This window comes from Kogia breviceps, chromosome 7 (assembly GCF_026419965.1).
Source record: "Kogia breviceps isolate mKogBre1 chromosome 7, mKogBre1 haplotype 1, whole genome shotgun sequence".
NCBI lineage: Eukaryota > Metazoa > Chordata > Mammalia > Artiodactyla > Physeteridae > Kogia > Kogia breviceps.
Genome location: NC_081316.1, coordinates 57,056,462 through 57,072,537, shown reverse-complemented (window position 1 = coordinate 57,072,537; position 16,076 = coordinate 57,056,462). Strand labels below are relative to the sequence as shown.

Here is a 16,076-nt window from a genome sequence, read left to right as displayed (position 1 = left end):
GGTTTAAGCTCCGAAGTTCACTCTCCCCTTCTGGGATGGAAGGAGGGGACCATAAACTTTCTTAGTCTTTTCATGCAGCTAAGGTCCTTCCGCAGGTGACCAGGCAGCAAAAGTAAGGGTGGGAATCTCACCCAAGAAGATGGTCTGTCTTTATTGGACTATAAATCAGAAGAAAAAAATATATATGTATATTTTTTTTGTGGAGGGAGTTTGATTTCTTTCAGGCATTTATAAAAATCAACTAGCTGTTTGTCTCTTTAATTTTCCTATATTCTCCCTAAATAAACTCTTCAGTGGGCCAGAGGGCAAAATAAAGGGGGTAACAAATATATGTATTTTTGTATATTCTAAAAATATACAAAAATCCTCTTCAGTAACCTAACTTGCCCCTCTGTTTTGGTGAGGTCACTTATATTTCTGTGGCAAATAACGATTTTTGACCACTGACCCCAGCAACTATACAACCTGAATGAAGTTTCTCCTGTAGATCTGCAAGGAATTCAGTGTTATTTCTCAGCACATCCGGCCTCCTTAGTTACTCTGGGAAACACTGCTTAGCACTGCTTTTGAGGGTCAGGGTGCAGAAATGTGTTGGAGGAAGTTGCGCATTCACGCCGGTTAGATTCAGGAAAGGTGGCTGGGTCTGTGAGTGGGTGGGTAGAGATAACTCAAGCCAACTACTCCTGAGGGCCGGCTGTTTAGAGTCCAATGGTCCCTAAGGTTTCATTTCTGGAAATAGTTCTATAAGTCTGGAAGCCAAACTTTTATATCCTTCAAAACTCATGAAATTATAAAATGTTAAGAGTGGGATGGAATCTAACACACTGTTTAACTCAACCTCATCACTTTGTATATGAGGTAACTGAGATCCACTCAAAATCACAGAGTAAGAGGTGGCTGACTTGAATGCAGAATCCAGGTCTCCTGACTCTCAGGTCAATAATGCTTCCACTTTCTACAGTGACCATATATTTTGGAACTAAATATGTAGGCACTTAGACTAAGAAGACTGACTGAGTACTTTAAATCAGCATCGTTCTGGGGAATTGGAAATATGTTAGCTGTAAAAAAGCTTCTCTATTAAGGCAAAAGGAGCTGGATAGAGAACAAAAGAGCAAATGATTCCAGTTGAGGTCCTGTTCCCAGAGTGTCATTGGAAAGGACAGCTGTTCAGGCCCAACAAGGGAACACCAGAGGCTCCCTGGCTCCACCAATGCATGGTCTCAGGGCCTGTCGTGGCCTTAGAGTGTGGAGAAGGGAGTCTCTTGTGCCAAACAGAGGTAGTACACGGCTATTGCTACAGCAACAGGCCTGTTTGACTGAGCAAGAATGACAGTGATGACCACTTATTGGTTCTCCTTGGGATATTTACCGACATCTGGATTTGGGAGAAATTTTTGGTTGGGGTCAATTAGACAGAATATCCACTCCATATGAATTCCTTCTATTCATAGAGACTGGTTAACATCTTTCAGGGCAGGTATTTTATTGATGTGAAAATGCTAGTTTCTAGAAAATTCTGCCTCTATATTGTTGCTAAAATGATTTTCTAAGGTAAGATAAAACAGTGTATGTCCTCTGCTGGACAAAAGGAAGATATTTGAGTAGCTGAAGGTACTTCTTAGTCTTTGCAGTATTAGTAAAGTACTTCTAGGTTTTTTTGCACATGATTTTCTTCTTCTTCTTCTTTTTTTTTTAAAAATCCCTGCCTAGTTCCAAATACATTCTTCAAAATGTAATTTGTGTCACCTCTCCTGAGAATCCTACCTAGCTTCCCAGAGGCAATCACTTTTAACCATATCGGTTTTAATTCTAGTGGTTACTTCCCTATTGCTAAACATATGCTTATACTAGAGCAGTTGACCCTTGAACAAAGGGTGGGGGTTAACCTGAGTATAATTTATTGTCAGCCCTCCATATCTGAGTTTCCTCCACATCCGTGAATTCAACTAACTGCAGGTAGTGCAGTACTATAGTATTTATTATTGAAAAATATCAGCGTATAAGTGGACCTGCACAGTTCAAATCACATTGTTCAAAGGTCAACTTCACTTCATTAAATTCTATTTTGTTCCCCAAACAAACAAAAGCCCTCTGTCTTCCTGAGGATAGTTTTTTGTTATGTGTGTTTTAATCTTGTTTCTGTCACTTGGTAGGTTTGTTAAGATATTTGGTAACCCGTGGTTGTCTGTTCCTATTTAAGAATGAGGTAGTAGAAAAGTCTCAGAAAGTATTGCGTATAAAGGCAAAACTTTTTCACTGAAAGGCTTCAAGTTAGGGGAGTAAACCCGAAACTGTGCCCCTAACTAGCACATAGTGCAGGGCTTTGGTGTGGGGCACTATTCGAATGAGCTTATCTGGGTTCCTCAGAAGAGTCATCCTACTTCTTCAGAGCAGAAAGCTCATTTTCTGACTGGTGGTAAGTGCTCACCTGGCAGCTGTTCTGTGTGCAGGGGTGTGCACGCTGAGTGGGGGCATCTTCTATTCTCAGGCTCTGCTCTCCATTCCATCTGTTGTCACTATTCTGAAGTCTCCGAGTTTCCTGGGTTCTGTTAGGCGGATCTGCTTCCTCCTGAGCCGTGGGCTCCTCTATACTTTGCAGCTTCGCTGTGGTGGGCTGTTTTGTGGGTGGCATCCCTGGAAACACATCTCCAGGAGATGGCAGTCACATAGAATACCATGTGTAAGTTGCCCCCAGAGCTGTGTAAGGTACAGTGCATGCCTCTGTAGGTGATCTAAGGCAGGGACTGCTTTTGTTCTGTTTCTTCAATTATTACCCTTCCATCTGCTTTCTGTCGTGCAGAAGTATGCTGAAATCTTTTGGCCTCTGACGCTCCCTTCTCATTTCCTTTACTGTTATGGACTGTCCTTTTTTTTTTTTTTTTTTTTTTTTTAATTCCATTAGCTTCTTTTTAATGGGGTCTCAGGAGGAAGAGGAGATTAAGATATGGGCTGCATCTGTCAACTTGAACCTGAAGCAAGAAGCTCATACTGTTAATGGGGATGTTATTCTGCCTCGTTACGTCTGGCATAGTTATAGATGATTCAGATATCAATTTAAAAAACAGCAGTAACTCTAGGTAGAGGCTCAGTGAGACAGTTTTGTTGTCTCTATGGATCGAATTAACTGGAAATCTGAAATATTTCCACTTATTTTATGTCAAGTAAATAGCAACTTCAGTGAAAAATACATAAACCTATGGCCTTTTAAAGCACATTCATTTTAATAAATATCCCAAGTAGTTGCTTTTCACGGAAGCATTAGCAAGGAGAATTTTGAAATAATGAAATTTCCAATTTCAGCTGATTGCCCACGTTCAGCAGTGTAACACCATAATGAGAAACCTGCTAAAGACCCATTGGCCTATGCAAAATGAAAAATGCCTCTCCCACTATGTGTTCAGTGACAGTGATTGTATGCCACATTGTCTATGTATTTGATGGCCAGCTGGGACATATAGCATAAACTTTAGTGCTCTGGGCTTTGTAGAGGATTACTGAGGTGTCCCCTTCTAAATATTCCAGCAATGCAAGCTTAATTCTACTTCAAATATTTTATTTTATATCAAGAAATGTTTTACATACATAGGTACATATATATGTATTTAATAACAAGTTGCAACGTGGGTCTTCAATCTAACCTAAGCTTTAAAAATGAAAGTTTTGTTTGTTTTCTCACAATACTTGGACGACGCATATATTCAACTAGTACTTATTGAGGGTCCTACAGGTACCTGATGCTTTTACAGAAAGTTGGTGAGTGCTATGCTTTTCCCCCTTTTGGCTGAGGAGGCAGCCCATGCTTAGGGAGGGGATGGGTCCTGTTTAAGATTAACAACAGACTGCAGAGAGGTCAGGATTCAAAACTAATTCTTTGATTCCAGAGTCAGTTTTCTTCCATGATTGCAGGGAACAGAATATTTTTCATAGTTCATTATTAACTAGATATGAGGCAAGCTGCTTTATACCAGTTGGAACAATGGGACATAGCTGAGAATACCGTTTTCTGTTTTTTAGAAATGGAGTCACTCTGTGTTATGACATCAGCGTAAGGCCTTCACATTTTTGGCTTCATCTTAACAGAATTAGAGTTGGTGATTGCATTTGTCACAGAGGTCATTTCACTCAAGTGGAAAACAGTGCAAAATGCTGAAAGACTGCTTATTGGCAAACTGCTAATAAGCTTTTGTGAATAAGAAGAAAGAAGGAAAAGGTTTGGAAATAGCTCTAGAAGGAAATGCCATTATTTAGCATAACTGAAGGAAGGATTCTTTGTGTAATGACTAAACTGTGGGATGATAGCCACCCTGCACGTTGCCAAAGGAGGTCTTTTTTTTTGCGGTACACAGGCCTCTCACTGCCGCGGCCTCTCCCATTGCGGAGCACAGGCTCCGGACACGCAGGCTCAGCGGCCATGGCTCACGGGCCCAGCCGCTCTGCGGCATGTGGGATCCTCCCGGACCAGGGCATGAACCCGCGTCCCCTGCATCGGCAGGCGGACTCTCAACCACTGCGCCACCAGGGAAGCCCCAAAGGAGGTCTTTATAAGGATCTAGGAAGGTGAGCTGGAGACCAGTGGTAAGCTCAGCCTCCACACGCTCGTCTCTACCACAGCTAACACCTTAGGCACTTAGTGTGCATGTGGGCCTCCGGTGCCACCCCAGATGCCGGGGCTAGTCATTCTACTTAGTGATTTCTAGGCTGAGAGTCAGTTCTACTTCTTTATCATTTTTTATACTAGGAACTTCTTCACTATGTCTAACTTAGCCTGAATGTGGCTTATAAATGGTGGGACCAGTGTTTTCCCACTCAGTAAAGACTTTTCATGCCACATTATAGGGCATGGAGTTGGACAGTGAAGTCAAATTTGATTTCCAATCTAGGCTTGCTATTTTCTATGTAAAGGTCTTTGGGAAAATTACTTAATGTGTCTGAGACTCCATTTTTAGAAAAAAAAGATGCCTATTTTACAAGACTATTTTGGAAATAAAATCAGATAAGGTAGATAGATGGATGGATGGATGGATAGATAGATAGCCTGGCACCTTATAAGCACCCAATAAATGTTAATTTCTTTTCTCTTCCCTCGAAGAAATAGCCATGAATTTGTACTATTTTTGTTCCCAATAAATTGCACATTTTGAATATGATCTCATTAAGCATCTAATGAAGCTTTCTTCTTCAAACCAAAGCATCCTAATCCTGTTAGTGTTTTCTTGATAAAATGCTGTCTCATCCCTTTGTTAACTCTGGATGTCTTTTCCTTGGTCCTTTCCACATATCCAATTTTACATGCAGAATTCAAAACCAGTCACATCCTTTGGAGGATATGACAAGCAACTGTGTTTTGTGGAAGAGTTTTGTCTAAATTGTGGCACTTTCTAGAAGGAGAAAACCAAGGACGGTAGTATGGAGGGTACAGTCACAAGCCTGCACGAACTTGCACTGCAGGTGATGACTGTTGGATGTTCTCAAGTCCAACTGGAGAATGCTTACAGGCTGCAAAGATTATTTCCTCTCATGTTTTGAAGTGGTCTCTTTACTTTAACTTTTTAAGATATATATATACTAGAAATGTAAGAACATTTCTTATTCTGGTCCTAAATTCTTCTTTTGGCACTGAGGATAAGCTGACGTGTAGAAAACAGCTTAGGTTATTCTTTCCTTGTTTAATAAGCACTTAAATATAATCTTGGTGATTAAAGTATTTTTAATATAAATATGAACTCAGCAATGAGGCAAACTCAAACAATGATTTGAATTGCTTCCACAAACGATTATTACCCATAATATATAGGAAAATGCCTCTCCAGAATATAGCAAAGGTACCAGTCCCTGACGTTTAACAAATCCTTATTTAATATATATTAGAAACTCTCATGCCTTATTAATTAAGTATATATTATGTATAATAACAGCAACAACTACTGTAACACACATATAATGCCAGTACTATTATAAAAAATTATATGTATATATAATTTTAATTCTTGAAAGAACTCTACAAGGAATCATCATCAGTATTTCCATTATACATTAATTAGGAAACTGAGGCACAGCGAAATCAAGTAACTTGCTATCACATAGCTAGCAACTTTCTTAGCCCTGGTTTAAATTCTGGGAGTCTGGTGAGGATCCATGATCTAGACCATTTTGTACATTATTACAGAACCAAATGGTCTGAAGTATTGACTGAGAACTTCTTGTGTCTTTTTTTTTTTTTTTAAATGGAATAGACAAATGTCGCAATGGAGATAGTAGTATACTGTTGAGAAATGATTTACTTACTGTTGAGAAAAGAGTTACTTAATTCTTCCAGAGCAAAGTTTCTGTTTAGTCATCCACTCCTATCTCTGTTTTTTTAAAATTGGAGTATAGTTGACTTACAGTGTTGTGTTAGTTTCAGGTGTACAGCAAAGTGAATCAGTTATATATATATGTCTCCATCCTTTTTCAGATTCACCTCCCATATAGGTTATTACAGAATGTTGAGTAGAGTTGCCTGTGCTATACAGTAGGTCTTGATTAGTTATCTATTTTATATATAGTTGTGTGTATATGTTAATCCCAATCTCCTAATTTATCACTTCCCCCCATATTTCCCCTGTGGTAACCATAAGTTTAATTTCAAGGTCTGTTAGTTTCTGTTTTGTAAATAAGTTTATTTGTATCATTTCTTTTTTACTAGATTCCACATGTAAGGGATATCATGATATTTGTCTTTCTCTGTCTGGCTTACTTCACTTAGTATGATAATCTCTAGGTCCGTCCATGTTGCTGCAAATAGCATTATTTCGTTCTTTTTTATGGCTGGGTAGTATTCCATTGTATATATGTACCACATCTCATTTACCCACGTGTCTACAAATGACCCAATTTCATTCCTTTTAATGGCTGAGTAATATTCCACTGTATATATGTACAACATCTTCTTTATCCATTCATCTGTCGATGGACATTTAGGTTGCTTCCATGTCTTGGCTATTGTAAATAGTGCTGAAGTGAACATAGGGGTGCATGTATATTTTTGAATTATGGTTTTCTCCAAATACATGCACAGCTGTGGGATTGCAGGATCGTATGGTAGTTCTATAGTTTTTTTATTTTTATTTTTGGTATGCGGGCCTCTCACTGTTGTGGCCTCTCCCGTTGTGGAGCGCAGGCTCCGGATGCGCAGGCTCAGTGGACATGGCTCATGGGCCCAGCTGCTCCGTGGCATGTGGGATCTTCCTGGACCGGGGCATGAACCCATGTCCCCTGCATCGGCAGGAGGACTCTCAACCACTGTGCCACCAGGGAAGCCCTATAGTTAGTTTTTTAAGGAACCTCCATACTATTCTCCTTAATGGTTGTACCAATTTATATGACCACCCACAGTGTAGGAGGGTTCCCTTTTCTCCACACCCTCTCCAGCATTTATTGTTTGTAGTTTTTTTTTTTTTTTTTTTTTTGCTGTACGCGGGCCCCTCACTGTTGTGGCCTCTCCCGTTGCGGAGCACAGGCTCCGGACGCGCAGGCCCAGCGGCCATGGCTCACGGGCCCAGCCGCTCCTCGGCATGTGGGATCTTCCCGGACCAGGGCACGAACCCATGTCCCCTGCATCGGCAGGCGGACTCTCAAACACTGCGCCGCCAGGGAAGCCCTTTTTTTTTTTTTTTGATCTTGGCCATTCTGACTGGTGTGAGGTGGTACCTCATAGTTTTGATTGCATTTTTCTAATAATTAGTGATGTTGAGCATCTTTTTTTTTCTTTTTTTTTTTTTGTGGTACGCGGGCCTCTCACTGTTGTGGCCTCTCCCGTTGTGGAGCACAGGCTCCAGACACGCAGGCTCAGTGGCCATGGCTCACGGCCCCAGCCGCTCTGCGGCATGTGGCATCTTCCCAGACTGGGGCACCAACCCACGTTGGTGGGTTGCACTGGCAGGCGGATTCTCAACCACTGCACCACCAGGGAAGCCCTGTTGAGCATCTTTTCATGTGCTTTTTGGCCATCTGTATGTCTTCTTTGGAGAAATGTCTATTTAGGTCTTCTGCCCATTTTGGGATTTTTTTTTTTTTTTTTTTTTTTTTTGATATTGAGCTGCATGAGCTGTTTGTAATCCCTTGTTGGTCGCATCATTTGCAAATATTTTCTCCCATCCTGTGGGTGGTCTTTTCATGTTGTTTATGGTTTCCTTTGCTGTGAAAAAGCTTTTACATTTAATTTAATTTGTTTATTTTTGTTTTTATTTTCATTACTCTAGGAGAAGATCAAAAAAGATATTTATGTCAGAGAGTGTTCTGCCTATGTTTTCCCCTAAGAGTTTTTTTTTTTTTTTGCGGTATGCGGGCCTCTCACTGTTGTGGCCTCTCCCGTTGCGGAGCACAGGCTCCGGACGCGCAGGCCTGGCGGCCATGGCTCACGGGCTTAGTTGCTCCATTTAGGTCTTTAATCCATTTTGAGTTTATTTTTGTGTATGGTGTTAGGGAGTGTTCTAATTTCATTCTTTTACATGTAGCTGTGCAGTTTGCCTAGCATCACTTATTGAAAAGACTGTTCTCCATTGTATATTCTTGCCTTCTTTGTCATAGATTAGTTGACCATAAGTGCATGGGTTTATCTCTGGACTTTCTATTCTGTTCCACTGATCTATATTTATGGTTTTTGTGCCAGTACCATACTGTTTTGATGACTGTAGCTTTGTAATATAGTCTGAACTCAGGTAGCCTGATTCCTCCAGCTCTGTTTTTTTCTCTCAACATTGCTTTGGCTATTCGGGGTCTTTTGTATTTCCATACAAATTGTGAAATTTTTTGTTCTAGTTCTGTGAAAAATGCCATTGGTAATTTGATAGGGATTGCATTGAATCTATAGATTGCTTTGGGCAGTATAATCATTTTGACGACATTGATTCTTCCAATCCAAGAACATGGCATATCTCTCTATCTATTTTTGTCATCTTTGATTTCTTTTATCAGCATCCTATAGTTTTCTGTGTACAGGTCTTTTGCCTCCTTATGTAGGTTTATTCCCAGGTGTTTTATTCTTTTTGATGTGATGGTAAATGGGATTGTTTCCTTAATTTCTCTTTCTGATCTTTTGTTGTTAGTGTATAAGTATGCCAGAGATTTCTGTGTATTAATTTTGTATCCTGCAACTATACCAAATTCATTGATGAGCTCTAGTACTTTCGTAGTGTCGCCTTTAGGATTTTCTATGTATAGTATCATGACATCTGCAAATAGTGACAGTTTTACTTCTCCTTTTCATATTTGGATTCCTTTTATTTCTTATTCTTCTCTGATTGCCATGGCTAGGACTTCCAATACTATGTTGAATGAAAGTCTTTTTCCTGATCTTGGATGAAATGCTTTCAGTTTTTCACCATTAAGAATGATGTTAGCTGTGGGTTTGTCATATATGGCCTTTATTATATTGACATAGGTTCCCTCTATGCACACTTTCTTTTTATCTTAAATGGCTGTTGAATTTTGTCCAAAGCTTTTTCTGCATCTATTGAGATGATCACATGGTTTTTCTTCTTCAGTTTGTTGATGTGGTGTATCACAGTGATTGATTTGTGGATATTGAAAAATCCTTGCATTCCTGGGATAAATCCCACTTGATCATGGTGTATGACTCTTTTAATGTGTTGTTGGTTTCAGTTTGCTGGTATTTTGTCGAGGATGTTTGCATCTATGTTCTTCAGTGATATTGGCCTGTAATTTTCTTTTTGTGTGTGGTATCTTTGCCTGGTTGGTATCAGGGTGATGGCGGCCTCATAGAATGAGTTTGGGAGTGTTCATTCCTCTCAGTTTTTTTGTGGAATAGTTTCATAAGGACAGGTGTTAACTCTTCTCTAAATGTTTGATAGAATTCACCTGTGAAGCCATCTGGTCTTGGACTTCTGTTTGTTGGAAGTTTTAAAATCAGAGTTTCAATTTCAGTACTTGTGATTGGTCTGTTCATATTTTCTATTTCTTCCTGGTTCAGTCTTGGAATGTTGTACCTGTCTAAGAATTTGTCCTTTTCTTCTAGGTTGTCCATATTATTGGTGTATAGTTGCTCGTAGTAGTCTCTTATGATCCTTTTTATTTCTGTGGTGTCAGTTGTAATTTCTCCTTTTTCATTTCTGATTTTATTGACTTGGGCCCTCTCCCTTTTTTTCTTGATGAGTCTGGCACAATTTTATCTTTTCAAAGAAAAAGGAAAAAGAACCAGTTTTCAGTTTCACTGATCTTTTTAAGTTTTTAGTCTCTATTTCATTTATTTCTGCCCTGACGTTTATGATTTCTTTCCTTCTACTAACTTTGGGTTTTGTTTCTTCTTCTTTCTCTAGTTGCTTTAGGTGTAATGTTAGGTTGTTTATTTGAGATTTTGTTTCCTGAGGTAAGATTGTATTACTAAAAACTTACCTCTTAGAACTGCTTTTGCTGTGTCCCATAGGTTTTGGATCGTAGTGTTTTTGTTGTCATTTGTCTCTAGGTATTTTTTGATTTCTGCTTGATTTCTTCAGTGATCCACTGGTTGTTTAGTAACATATTGTTTAGTCTCTACGTGTTTGTGTTTCTTTACAGTTTTTTTTCCTATAATTGATTTCTAATTTCATAGTCTTGTGGTATGAAATGATGCTTGATATGATTTCATTTTCCTTAAATTTACTGAGGCTTGATTTGTGGCCCAATATATGATCTATCCTGGAGAATGTTCCATGTGCATTTGAGAAGAAAGTGTATTCTTCTGCTTTTTTTTTTTTTTTTTTTCCCGGTACGTGGGCCTCTCACTGTTGTGGCCTCTCCTGTGTGGAGCACAGGCTCCGGACGCGCAGGCTCAGCGGCCATGGTTCACGGGCCCAGCCGCTCCGCGACATGTGGGATCTTCCCGGACCAGGGCACGAACCCGCGTCCCCTGCATTGGCAGGCAGATTCTCAACCACTGCGCCACCAGGGAAGCCCTGACTTCTTCTGCTTTTGAATGGAAAAATTAAGTCCATCTAGTCTAATGTGTCATTTAAGGCCTGTGTTTGCTTACTGATTTTCTGTCTGGATGATCTGTCCATTGGTGTAAGAGGGGTGTTAAAGTCCCGCACTAGTATTGTGTTACTCTTGATTTCCCCTTTTATGGCTGTTAGCATTTGGCTTATATATTGAGGTGCTCCTATGTTGGGTGCGTACATATTTACAATTGTTATATCTTCTTCTTGGATTGATCATGTAGTGTTCTTCCTTGTCTCTTGTAACAGTCTTTATTTTAAAGTCTATCTCTTCTGATATGAGTATTGCTACTCCATCTTTCTTTTGGTTTCCTTTTGCATGGAATACCTTTTTCCATCCTCTTTTTTTCAATCTGTATGTGTCTCTTGTAGACAGTATATATACAGGACTTGTTTTTGTATCCACTCAGCCAGTCTATGTCTTTTGGTTGGAGCATTTAATCCAACTACATTTAAGGTAATTGTCAATATGTATGTTCCAATTACATTTAAGGTAATTATCAATATGTATGTTCCTATTGACGTTTAAAAAAAATTGTTTTGGATTTGTTTTTGTAGCTTTTTTTCCTTCCCTTCCTCTTTTGTTCTCTTGTGATTTGATGACTATCTTTAGTGTGTGTTTGGGTTGCTTTTGTGTGTGTGTGTATCTATTGTAGTTTTTTGGTTTGCAGTTCCCATGAGGTTTTTTAAATGTTTAAGTTTTATTCTTTTTAAAAAAAATTTATTTATTTGTTTGTTTATGGCTGTGCATGGGCTTTCTCTAGTTGCGGCAAGTGGGGTGGGCTTCTCATTGCGGTGCCTTCTCATTGTGGAGCATGAGCTCTAGGCACGCGGGCTTCAGTAGTTGCAGTGCGTGGGCCAGTACTTGTGGCTCACAGGCTCTAGAGCGCAGGCTCAGGAGTTGTGGCACACAGGCTTAGTTGCTGTGCCGCATCTGGGATCTTCCTGGACCAGGGCTTGAACCCCTGTTCCCTGCATTGGCAGGCAGATTCTTAACCACTGTGCCACCAAGGAAGTCCCCCCATGAGGTTTTGATATAGTAGTCTATATATACACAAGGTTGTATTAAGTTGCTGGTCTCTTTCCACCTAAAGAAGTTCTTTTAGCATTTGTTGTAAGTGAGGTTTGGTGGTGAATTCTCTTAGCCTTTGCTTGTCTGTAAAGCTTTTGATTTCTCTGTCAAATCTGAATTAAAGCCTTGCTAGGTAGAGTATTCTTGGTTGTAGCTTTTTCCATTTCATCACTTTAAATATATTTTACCACTCCCTTCTGGCCTGCAGAGTTTCTGCTGAAAATTTTATGGAGATTCCCTTGTATGTTATTTGTTGCTTTTCCCTTGTTGTCTTTAATATTTTTTATTTCTCTTTAATTTTTTCCAGTTTGATTAATATATGTCTAGGCATGTTCCTCCCTGGGTTCATCCTATATGGGACTCTCTGCACTCCCTGGACTTGAGTGAGTGTTTCCTTTCTCATATTAGGGAAGTTTTTGGCTATAATATCTTCAAATATTTTCTCAGGCCCTTTCTCTTTCTCTTCTCCTCTGTTGACACCTGTAATGTGAATGTTGGTGCATTTAATGTTGTCCCAGATATCTCTGAGACTGTCCTCATTTCTTTCCATTTTTGTTCTTTATTTTGTTCTGTGGCAGTGATTTCCACCAGTCTGTCTTCTAGCTCACTTCTGCCTCAGTTATTCTGCTATTAATTCCTTCTAGTGTATTTTTCATTTCAGTTATTGTGTTGTTCATCTCTGTTCTTTAAATCTTCTAGCTCCTTGTTAAACATTTTTTTGTATCTTCTCAATCTGTGCCTCCATTCTTTTTCTGAACTTTTGGATCATCTTTACTATCATTACTCTGAATTATTCTTCAGGTAGATTGCCTATCTCCTCTTGATTTAGTTGTTCTTGTGAGTTTTTATCTTGTTCCTTCATTTGCAATATATTTCTCTCTCATCTCATTTTGTCTACCTTTCTGTGTTTGCTGTCTCCTTTCCACAGGCTGCAGGATCATAGTTTCTCTTAGTTCTGTTGTCTGCCCCCTGTGGGTGAGGTTGGTCCTGGGGTTTGTGCAGGCTTCCTGGTGGAAGGGACTGGTGCCTGCCCTCTGGTGGGTTGAGCTGGGTCTTGTCTCTCTGGTGGGCAGGGCTGTGCCAAGGGGTGTGTTTTGAGGTAGCTGTGAGCTCAGTATGACTTTAGGCAGCCTGTCTGCTGATGGGTGGAGCTGTATTCCTGTTTTGCTGGTTGTTTGGCCTGAGGCATTCCAGCTCTGGAGCTTGTAGGCTTTTGGGTGGGGCCTGGTCTTGGTGCCAAAAATGGGACCTCTGGGAGAGATCAGTGTTCCCTGGGGCCTCTGTCACCAGTGTCCTTGCCCCGAGTAAGCTACCGCTGACCTTTGCCTCCTCAAGAGACCCTCCAAGACCCCTAGTTAGGTCTAGCCCTGGTTCCTATGGAGGTATTGCTTTGTGCTGGGTCCCAGTGCATGTGAAACCTTGTGTGCGCCCTCCAAGAGTGGAGTCTCTTTCTCCCAGTCCTGTGGAGCTCCTGCACTCAGGACCCACTGGCCTTCAAAGCCAAATGCTCGGGGGGGGGGGGGGTTCTTTCTCCCGATGCCTGACCCTCAGACTGTCTTGTAGGGCTATTTTTATGTGGGAACGTCCCTGTATAGCCTAAGTGGGTTTAGTATTTTTTGGTGCTAGAGCTGCTTTTAATATGCTTGTCTGCCACCTCTTTCCTCAGTGCTTGTTGGCCATTATCCCCTTGGTAAGAGGAGTAACTGATGTTGTGGTGACCTGAGCCTGCACTGGATATTGAACGGGGGCCTCCCCTTGCTCTGAGGTGGTCACTGCCCTGTCAGGGGCAGGGTCTGCTCTCCAGTTGGAGTAGAGGCTCCAAGATCTGTTTCTGAGCTGTGTTTCTGACCTGCAGTGTGACATAGGCAGGATTGGAGCACTCTCTCTGGGAGAGAAGCCACTGAGTTTTCCTCCTCTAGAGCTGTTCAAATGTGAGTGTGCTCTGTTGCATCACTTTTCACCTGTTGTGTTGGCTCATAAATTATACTGTTGCTGGAAGTGCTCTCAGACCCACCTTAACAATGGGTATGCTGGCAATTGGCCCTGGTGTCTTTCAGGCGTTGTTTTCACCAGACTACCAGCACAGATCCACTGCAGTCAGGTCCCAGGACTGCAGTAATTGTGCACCAGGACCTGCTGTGGGAGCTATGGAGGCAGCTCAGCTTCTGGCCCAGTCCAGTCCCCATGTGTATGTGCCCACAAACCTACAGTTGCTAAAGCTAGACCCATCTCAGCTGGGGGAGCACTCATTCATTTGGATATTCTGCAGGTGCTGAGTCTACAAAGCCACCAGCTGGGGTGTAAATCCACAGTTCCCACAGCTGTGAGGAGAGATTTCAGCTCTTCTTCCTTAGTTGCATGGCCCATGAGGCTCAGCTGTGGTTTCAGCCCCACCTCTGCATGTGGGCCTTCCACCACTGTCTGTTCCAGAGGCTGCCCCAGAGCCTGCCCAGGAGGGTGGGGTCAGAGGCGGCAAGAGTTGGGGCAAATGCCAGCCTGCTGGCATTTGGGGTGGGTGGGGGTGAAGGAGGCAGCCGCAGTGGGTGGGGCATGTGAGCCTGCTCTTGCAGGCAGTGGCCAAGGCGGGTGAGGCGTGCAAGCTTGCTCAGGCAGGAGCCCCTTCTAGTGCTCAGGGAGGCAGGGGCTGGCGTGTGGGGAGGGGAGCTACAATGGTGGCCTGGGCTTCTTCCACATACATTCCCGCTTGTAGAGCTCTGTACTCCCATACCTTCAGGCTCTCTCTTTGCAGCTAACAGCAGTCCCCTCCCAGGGTCTGCTCTCCAAACCCCAGGTTCTAGCACACAGCCTCTGTCCGCACCAGCAGACACAGGTCTCAGGCTGGGATGTGCAGGGCTGTGGCACCAACCATTCATGTAGGTCTTACTCTGTCCTGCCTGCCACAGGCTGGTTGCTGTGCTCTCCTCGGAGCCCCTGAAGCTCCCCTCCTGTCCTAGCTGATCTCCCTACTAGTTGGGGGGCTTCCGTGGGTGTGGGAACCTCTTTCAGTACCCCCCCCCAGGGGTGCAGGTCGTGTCCTGTTTCCTCTTGTCTTTTTAAAATTTCTTTTGTCCTTCCCAGTTGCATGGGGATTGTTCTTATCCTTTTAGGTGTCTGAGGTCCTCTGCTAGTGTTCAGCTGGTGCTCTGTCAGAATTGTTCCATTCTTGATGTACTTATTGGGAGAGGTGAACTCCATGTCCTCGTATTCTGCCATCTTGACTCCTCCCCCACTCCTATCTCAGTTTTTGTTTTCTTTTTTAATAGAGGAGCTAAAATTGTTTGATATTCTTTACCACCAAAAACAGAAGAGGAGGACTAGGAAGAGAAGGAGGTATCCTTTTGAGGGGAGGGCAGTGTTCATGCAGAGGTCACATTCCTTTCACTCATGTTCCCATGGGTTTGCGGACATGCAGTGGATTTCCTTAGCTAAAGGCAAGAAAGGCACCCCATGAAAAGTGTTTATAAAATGTATGCTGTTCCAGGAAGGAAAGGCTAACATCTCCCTCCCAAGTGGATGTCCATTTAGTCATGGAGTTTGCTGACTTGCCCTAGGGAGAGAAGTTGAGAATGTCAGGCAGGGAGAAAGAAAGGAGGCAAGGACTAGCCCTAGTAAGTTCCACCTGAGGGGTAGGAAAGATGGATGCTGCTCATGTCTGCAAGCCTCACATTTGAAGCTGCTGAAGACAGATTAGAAAGGGTGACTATGTGCTTATGAGGAGGGATTGATGCAGCTGGGGCAAAGTGGGTGAGTGCATCAGAGGACTACAGTGTGCTACTGCCAGGGGGGTTTGTAGAAAAGATCGCTGAGAAAGGAAAATTTAGAGGATGGTGTGAGAGAGAGAGCAGGTCACTCCTCTCTCAACTCCAGAGCACTTTGGTGGACCCCATCTTAATTGTGTTGGAAAGAGAGACAGAGGTTTGACTGAAAACACAAGATTTTAAAGTAGAATAAATAATAGAGATTTTAACTGAAATGCCATTAAGGAAGTCTACTTGTCATTGAGAAATAGGGTTGAACAAAGCATAGTTGGT

At 41.9% G+C, this 16,076-nt stretch overlaps 1 protein-coding gene across 39 annotated transcripts in view; it reads right to left on the bottom strand.

Moving 5' to 3' along the window:
- Positions 1-16,076, bottom strand: part of DLG2 (discs large MAGUK scaffold protein 2) — a 2,077,851-nt gene that overhangs the window by 413,787 nt on the left and 1,647,988 nt on the right. The gene's annotated exons all lie outside the window — the stretch shown is intronic.